This window comes from Crocodylus porosus, unplaced genomic scaffold, assembly GCF_001723895.1.
Source record: "Crocodylus porosus isolate Cpor-Errol unplaced genomic scaffold, CroPor_comp1, whole genome shotgun sequence".
NCBI classification, from domain to species: domain Eukaryota; kingdom Metazoa; phylum Chordata; order Crocodylia; family Crocodylidae; genus Crocodylus; species Crocodylus porosus.
The window spans coordinates 8,778,712-8,787,545 of record NW_017728932.1 but is presented as its reverse complement, the minus strand read 5'-3'; the positions used below and the strand labels follow the sequence as shown (position 1 = coordinate 8,787,545).

The window sequence follows — 8,834 nt, the reverse complement described above, 5'->3', positions numbered from 1 at the left end:
CAGAGGGTAAAGCTAGGATTCAGAGTGACCTAGACAAGTTGGAGGATTGGACCAAAAGGACTCTAACGAGGTTTAACAAGGACAAGTGTGAGGATGGAACAAACCCATGCACCGGTACAGGCTGGGCGCTGACTGGCTGGGCAGCAGCTCTGCAGAAAAGGTCCTGGGGGTCACAGTGAACAATAAGCTGAATATGAGCCAGCAGTGTGCCCTTGTTGCCAAGAAAGCTAACAGCATCCTGGGTTGCATTAGTAGGAGTATTGCTAGTAAGTCAAGGGAAATAATTATTTCTATCTATTCAGCACTGGAGTACTGTGTCCAGTTTTGGGCCCCCAACTACAGAAAAGATATGGACAAATTGGAGACAGACAAACTGGAGGGCAACAAAAATGGTTCAGGGGATGAGACACATGACTTCTGAGAAGAGGCTGAGGGAATTGGGCTTATTTAGTTTGAAGAAGAGAAGACTGAGGGGGGATTGAATAGCAGCCTTCAACTACCTGAAGCTGGGTTAAAGAGGATGGAGCTGGACTGTTCGCAGTGGTGGCAGATGACAGAACAAGGAGCAACCGTTTCAAGTTGCAGCAAGGGAAGTTTAGGTTGGATATTAGGAAGGATTTTCTCACTAGGAGGGTAGTAAAACACTGGAACAGGTTACCCAGAGAAATGGTGGAAGCACCATCCTTGGAGGTTTTCAAGACCCGGATAGACAAAGCTTTGGTTGGGACAATGTATTTGGGGATGGTCCGGCTTTGCCCAGCGGCCTGGACTAGATGACCTCCTGAGGTCCCTTCCAACCCTAATTTTCTACAGTTTGCACGTCAGAACTGCTGACGAGAGATACCAGGGGGCACATGTACGTTCTCCAGTTCTGGCTCCACTTTGAGATGTGATTTCCCACAGATGGTTAAGGTTTCTGTGCCCAGTGCTTCCAGTTATTTCCAGTGCAGACAGAGCCATTTCCTGTTGAATCAGATTGGTGGAAAGTCCTTTTTTTTTGAGCGCTGGGCAGATCATTATTGGCATGCACAGTATCCTCCACATTTCTGAAGAGTCTTCAGCCAGAGAAAGGCACAGACTATTTCACAAGTATCACTGCCACACATAGCACAGGAGGCCAAGATGTTCCTATTCAGAAAACGGTGCCCGCACAGTCATGCTGACACACTATAATTTGATCCTGTTGGGATGCACTAAACTTTAAAAGGCTAATGCTGTCACATCAGATATTTGAAACTAGAATGGATGAAACACTAGACAATAGAGTGATGGAAACAATTGTGCTTTTGTGGAGATACGGGACTAGTTCTTTTCTTCTCTAATATCCACGATCCTAGAGCTGATCCAAACCCTTTGCAGTTTAGTTCCCTTCCTACCTTTCTTTCCTCATCACTTGACCAAGTAACCCAATGATCTGAAAGCATTTTATAATCATTGACTAATATCAGGGCATACTTAACTAAGTAAATCTCCCATGCACCTTTCAAAGTGGTAAAGTGAAGTGAATGGCTTGACTCTGCGGTAAGAGCAAGAGACATCAAGGAAAGGGTTTGTCTATACAAGAAAAATAACACTAGTGGAGCACAAACAAAGGTAGGAGTATTAGCAAAGGTAGGAGAGACCTAAATAATGTGTGATGTAGATAAACCTCATCAGGCAGGCAAGGCCATGGGATGCCGTGCTCTAAGATAAAGCAGCCTTCGTCCCCTCTGTGTACAGCTTGGAAGCACTTGTGGATAACTCCACACTAACTTTCTGCTTGAGATATGGGCAGCACACAAAACTCAAAACTGTGCTGGTCATTAAGGAAAAACATCTGATCCCCCTGAAAATGGTGTACCTACTGCAGGCCTCTTCAATAGCATGTCAAACTGGGATGTGACCTTTTCCAAAGCCCTGAAGCAGAAAGGGATTGAAATGGAAGAGGACCTGAGTACCAGTTGGCTTTTAGCATTTTTTCTTCTTCCTTCCAACTTCCTCCTGCTCTCAGGACTGTTCTACAGTTCCAAGGTAGGTAAAATAATCCCCGTAAAGGAAGAGACATTTTACTGAACCAGTTATGTAGGTCAAAGTCCTAGCATGCTGTCTATACTGCATAGGCATTGACTTTTATTTTTGCTGGGGGAGCTAAGATGATGCCCCGCCCCCAGTGTCCTGGCCAGAGCAGAGCCAAGCAGTACCCATGGGTGGCAGAAGTGAATGCCACCCCCGCCCTGCACAGAAATCTGGGGGGTACATGCTCCCCCATTTCCCTCTCCCCAGGAGTGTGTACAGTGGCAGGGAGCTGCACCCCCCGTCCCACCCCCTGGGCTCTGGGGCCTGTGGCTCTGTCTTGCTCCCCACCCCTGGGCCCCATATACCATCCTGGCTGGGCATGGGGAGCCCCCAGCCCCAGCCCCTGCCCCACTCTCTCCCTCACCATGGGGGCCTCAGTTTGCACCCCTCCCCCCATGGACTTACCTGCAGGCAGCTGGGGGAGCTGGTCTTCACCACTGGCTGGGGCCATATTCCTGGCCACATGCATGTGTGCGCTCGCACACACATATGTGGTGCCTCCTGCATCCTGCTCCCTGCAGCCCCTTGCAGTCTGCAAGGGGAAACCTGCTGTTTTCCATGTTTTTCTGCAGCAAACAGAAAACCTAGATCCCTGCACAATGCTGTCCCAGAGTCAAGCAGCCCAGAATGGGGACCTGATGTTCCCATTTTGGGACTGTCCCGCTCAATTAGGGACTGGTGGTCACCCTACCCTCTTCCCGAGGGGAGCCAGGGCACTTGGGCCCCCACATACTTGACAGCTATGCTATAGTGGTATAGTTAAATAGTACTGCTTTCTAGCTTAGGCATGGCATAAAGCCTTGTATAAAATATCACCAGGGGAACATGCTACTCTAGCAATAGCAGATAGAGTACTCAGACTCATGTCTCCAAGGCTGTCAATCAGGCACTTTTCACATGCATTAAATGCACTACGAAACAAAATAGAAGTCTCCAAAATGGAATGATGTACTTTGGAAAAAGTAGTTGTCAGGATCGTTTTACCTAGGGTAGATTCATGTGGCATGAAGGGTTTTATATACCTCAGTGAGACAGTCTCATCTAACTACAGAGCCAGAGAGGGGCTTGAACCAAGACCCCATTTCCAAACATCTCCAAACTTGGAGGTATCCAGTTTCTGGATTTGGATTTATCTGTTGTGTTTTGGCCCAAAAGAATAATATCTCCAAGACTCAGTTTGATATTCTAACCCCAGAAAGACCTAGACTGAGTAATAGCATAAAGCCTCTTTTGTAGAGTGGATTGCAATCATATATTGCAATACCAAGCAATTATTAGGAATTTATCCAGGCATACAAGAACTAGCCAGACATTCTGGCTTCCACGATTTTTCTGCTGAGTCCTTCCTAGCTTTATAATAAGGATCAAATTATCACAATGGCAGAGGAGATGATGACAGGCAACTACTTACAGTACCATGAGGCTCTGCATTTTACAACAGGTAGAGATTAATTATGAAAACAATGAGGTCACCATCTTTGTGAGACTTGAAAGCTCTACAAATGGTATCATTATAATTAATAGGAGACTAACTCCGAGGCTTCTGTAAATATGTACTTTTCAGTGATATCGCTTCATCCTCCTGGGGCTTGCCCTTATCTTTTCCTGCCAGAACATTACGTACTCTAGCCAAGAATTATGAGAAGTATGATGGCTAGAATTTCCCGATAAAGGTTGAGGAACATAGACAGTTCCTAGGTTATACTTACAAACTCTAGCTTATTTTCAGTACTTATTGGCTGGAGGAGCTCCTGAAAGAACTATAGGCAGATGTGTTTGGTGCTGTCCACACACATGGTAGGAGACAGTTCCAGCTCCAAAGAGCTCAGGGCGTTTTTACACGTGCTCCTGATGCAGTGCCAGGCGCTTTTAACTAGCAAGCCGCACTAATTAAAAGCACCCGCACATCATGTGTATCAGTAGCACAGCGCACCTTCGTGCTGACAAAATGGTGGCAGCGTGCTTTGAACTAAAGCACATTGGGCATGTTGTAGTTCAAAGCACACCATCACCATTTTCTCAGTGCAGAGGCATGCTGCGCCGCTGATACATGCGACGCACAAGGCTGCCAGAGCACGCGAACTTACATGCTGTAGCAGACTTAATTAATCCAGTTTGCTCTGATGCATGGGATTTCCAACGTGTTGGAGCAGGCTCCCTGTATGTGTGTAAGTGCCCTCAAAGTATAACTACATAAGATGGACAATTGGTGGGAGAAGGGAAGTCTTATTTTGCCCTTTTTTGCAGGTGAGAAGGTGAGGCACAGAGAGTCTTGGGTGAGATTTTCAGACATGACAAAGGGGATTACTGCCCTTTGAGTATTTCTGGCCCTCCCCCATGTGATTTTCACATACAGCACGTCTACACATGCATTTAAGCGTAACTAAATTTAATGCGCATTAAGCTAATGAGCACTAAGTGGTTTTTGGCAGGTGTCTACTAAAGTTAGTGCCAAGTCGTTGCAGCCCTGCCATGTGCCTCTAATGGATGGGCAGACCTCGTGTTGGATCATGTCTACACGTGCATTAATGAATTTGAACTAATCACACCTAAATTTGATACCTGCATTTGCAGGTATCAAATTTAGACATAATTAGCCTAATTTTGCCATTTTTAATGTGTATTAAGGGCATGCACATGTAGACATGCCCATAATGTGCATTAAATTAGGCTAATGCACATTAACGCATCTCATGTAGATGCACCCATACAGTGTTTGTAAGAGTCAGGAACTAGTCCCAGATCTCCTGCATCCCAGCCAAGTGTTTCAGTTCCCATAATCGGTTCAGTTACAGACAACACACAGTATCTGTATGCAAGGAGGATTCAGGTGCAAACCCACAGCCCGTTTGGTAAAAGATGTGCCACTCATTTCAGCTTAACATAACAGCCAAGAGACCACGTCCTGATTTCACGGGGCACCCAGATAATGTGGAGTAATCTGTCCACCACTTCTGTGCAATAACTCTAGACGTGGAAGAACATGACAAGGCTCAGGATCCAGCTACATCTCCCAAATAAAACCTTTACTACCAATGTAAAGACCAACCTCTCCTCCCCCCGACCCCATGGGAGGCAGAGGGAGGCACAGCCAGACTGCAATTTATCCTGGTTGTAATACAATACAGAAGGGAGTACTGTCATTCCACAGGCCGTGGAGCACCGCTCATTCACTCCTTGCTAACTGGCCATAACATCAAATGTTTGTATGTCATATCCAGGGTCCCTGGCTGGCTACTGCAGTTTAAGTTAGTGATTGAAGCCTTCCTTCATCAATGGCAGTATCCAGGCTTTTCTCGGCGCTTGGACAGGAGAGCCAAAGTGAAAGTGGCACAGAAAATGGAAAAGCCTGCATTGAGGACACACGTCACATTGTCAGGCAGTGCTAACAACAGAACTGATGCTGTCCTAACAGGCCACAAGATTGATGCAGCGCAATAGTGAAAATAAGTTTCTCCAAAATCTTGCCATTCATTGGGATTATTGATATATTTGTGTTATTCATTAACAGCTCAAAAATATGCCAGAGGCTTTCCCTGCATGTAATTAGTTGAGACCTGCTTTGGGCAGCTAAAGGGTATGATTCATAGCAGTATTAGTCTGTGGTCAGAGTTCAAGGGAAGTTACATGAGTCCAGCAGCTGCTCTTACTCTAGCATCCTTAGCAAACGAGGTTTATTGCGGAGAAACTAAACCCCTGCCCAGATAAGTTTCCCACTGAAACACAAAGGGGCTTATCACAGATGGGGTTATTCCTGATTTATACCTGCACACAGGAGGAGGCAAGATAATTTAACCCATGGAAGGAATGGGTGTAGGTAAAAAACCAACTGGACTGATTCCTCTCTTATAGAGTGGTGTAAATAAGGCTTAGCTCCCCTAATGTCTGCAGCTGTAAAGCCAGGGGAGTCCAGAGGAGAAGCCACCCTAGAGACACAACAAAGTTGTTGCTGCTCATGGATTTCACTGAGCAGGTCATTTTCAAAGTGGAAGAGATGGTGCAGGGCTCTTACTTGCCCACAGAGTGACCAGAGAAGAGGGCCAAGCAGGACAAAGAGATTATGGACCAAATTGTGTCTTGGCAGAAACCCATTACAGCTCTGCTTATCCCAGGGAGAAAGGCCTAGGCAGATCACAGGAATGTGTAGGATCAGCAGTAGGGGAAAGCACTTGTGTGGAGGTGAGATCTTTTTCCTTTCGAGCTATCCCTACGAGGCCTGGAGGGGGGACTTCCTCCACCCAAAGCCAGCTTTCCTGACAACTCCATTTCCAGCTATTCCCCACTGCCAGGAACATGGATTGTTTTGAGGATGACCTGTAAACTGACCTTCCTCTCCAGACCAGAGGAGATGTACATGCCTTTGCCCTACCTGTTGCAATCCCAAACACAATACCTCAAACACACTAGATTGCCCAGCTGTTGACATCAGCTTGTGACTGAGTGGTTGGGGTTATGACCCTGACCTTGCAAACCAAAGACCTTGCATTCAACTCTCTTGTGGGCCCTGTGCAGCGATTAAATTCTGTGGCTCTTAGTTTTAGACCCTGTGCTATATAGAAAGATGATCTAATGGCCTCTCTGGCTTTAAAAATCTATTAATATATTTATTTCATTGTAGTCTATACCATGAAGTGTCACATCTCCTGCTCCTTTCTTTGAAATGAATCAGTCTCAAATTCACTGTACTGTAAAATATGATCATGAGTGTACAGTAAATTGTGTTTGGAAGTGGGCACGGAGCCTGTTGTTAGCTCTAAGGCAAGGTAATTTAGAGTGGAATTAACCAATTTAGTCCAGATTATCCTAAGTGAACCATGCAGGATGTGCTTAATTTAGGGTTAATGGTTCTGAAATCATATGACTAGCCATGCCCTGCAGGACTTGAGTTGCCTCTGCCTTGGGAAGGACTCCAGTTAAAGAAAAGGTTCTACATGAGTAATCCTCAAATGCAGACGGAGTGGGAGTCTTCATACACGTGGCCTGGAGAGAGGGGAGAGTCCTGGCATAATTTTTAACCAAGTCCTAGGCAGGAGACAGGGAAAAGAAAGGAAAACAAGACAACAAACGATAGGCAAAAGGTTGCAGTTGATCAGAACAGAATGGAAAGGGAAGTGGGAAGTCTAGTATGTCAGAGCTGAATATTGTTAATTATTTGTGGAACATCAACAGTGTCCTCAGCAGGAAACAAAGATAAAAAAAAGTATACTTCCTTTCGCAAAGAATTTACTGTCTTTCTCAGCCAGCACAGATTTTTTAAAAATTTTATTAATATATTTTGTGTTCCAGGTCAAATCAGCCAAATCAGTTCCAAATCATATCGATGGAGAAGAACTCAATTGTTCCAAAAACGATAGTGATTGAGCAGGCAGAACTCAATCGTTCTAAACACCGTGTATGGTACTGCACCCGGCGAGCATCCTCCGTCCCAGGCTCTCACCCTGGGACTTCAGGTACTCCCAAATCCACTGGCAGGCACAGATCAGAAACCAGTAACACACTAGCAGGCTAGTTCAAGAGGTCATTGACTGCGTTTTCTAAAAACCTCTGTGCAAAACTATGATGTCTTATAAATGCTGATCATTACTGTTAAACTATTAAAATTTCCCCTAGGCTTGTCACCAGGAGCAGCATTCTAGCTATATACTCAATAGCACTCTCATTTTCAGTGTATCCAGACCTCAGCTGGGTTAAATTCATTTTGGCACGTAATGTAGGATGGGTCAAGAAATGCAAAGGTTATTTAAAATAGCTTGGCTATTCCAGGCTGTTCTGATGAATGTCAGGGCTGGAGCTATGGTAGCTTGACTGGAGCAATGACCAAGTTTATCACATTATTCATGTTTCCAAAGGAAAATAATGCGGTTAATGAACAATGTTATATCAAAGGGCTAGATCTTCACATGCCATAAATGAGTGTAATTCCACTGATATCAATGGAGGTCTGTCAGGACACATCAGCAGAGCCTCTGGCCTGCTGCCCATGTGACAAACGCGAATCAGGCTAAACTGGGCTTGGTAATTAACCTATAGGGTAACGTATGCCCCTTTCCATCACATTTTCTATTTTTAGCTTTGCATCTTGGCAACCAACCCAATTGTGGAAGTATGAGTGAGACGGTTATGAAAACAATGAGGCAGGATGCAAACGCTCAATACGCTCCCAGCATGAATGCGGCATCTACTGTATATCCCTTTTGAACAGCTAAGGTGCTTTGGAAGTAAGAAGGAATAGGAAACAAACTTCTCAGGCATGAGGAAGATCCTATCCAAACAGCGGAAAGAGTGGCTGCAAGACACTGCCATTTGGAAAGCTATAACTTCAAGGCCGTGAAGCCCAATTTCCTTCTGTCAGCTGAAAGGTATACGTTGAGAATTTCCTGGGGCAGTTCCTGCATAGGTCATTTGCTTTAGTGGTATATTTTTGTCCAGCACAAGGCAACAGAATTCCTCTCTTCTCCAAGTCCCTCCCCAAGAAATTGTACATAATTGGCCATTTTTTGCAGTGCTCAGGCTAGTAATATACATCATAGTACAAGTCATATGTTGCCTTTAATGGTAAAGTCAATAGCAACTGGAAGATTCTCCTAGCGTGGCTTCTTTACTTCTTTACTTGGAGTCAAGCCCCCCGCTAGTTTCCGCTCCAGCCGGTCAAATTCCTCTGCTCAAGGGCTGGGTCCATGCAACTTCTAACAAGTTATACTTACATAGACAGGACATGAAAATTCACATGGCACTTTCGAAAGTCTCCTGGCCTCCAGGAGACAACCGGGTCTTTGAGA

At 45.2% G+C, this 8,834-nt stretch overlaps 1 long non-coding RNA gene across 1 annotated transcript; it reads left to right on the top strand.

The window, feature by feature from the left end:
- The first annotated feature begins 1,565 nt into the window (after nucleotides 1-1,565).
- Nucleotides 1,566-8,328, top strand: LOC109317072. The gene is made up of 2 exons (XR_002102967.1): nucleotides 1,566-2,010; nucleotides 8,126-8,328. It is a non-coding gene; the product is annotated as an uncharacterized LOC109317072 (long non-coding RNA).
- The last annotated feature ends 506 nt before the right edge of the window (nucleotides 8,329-8,834 follow it).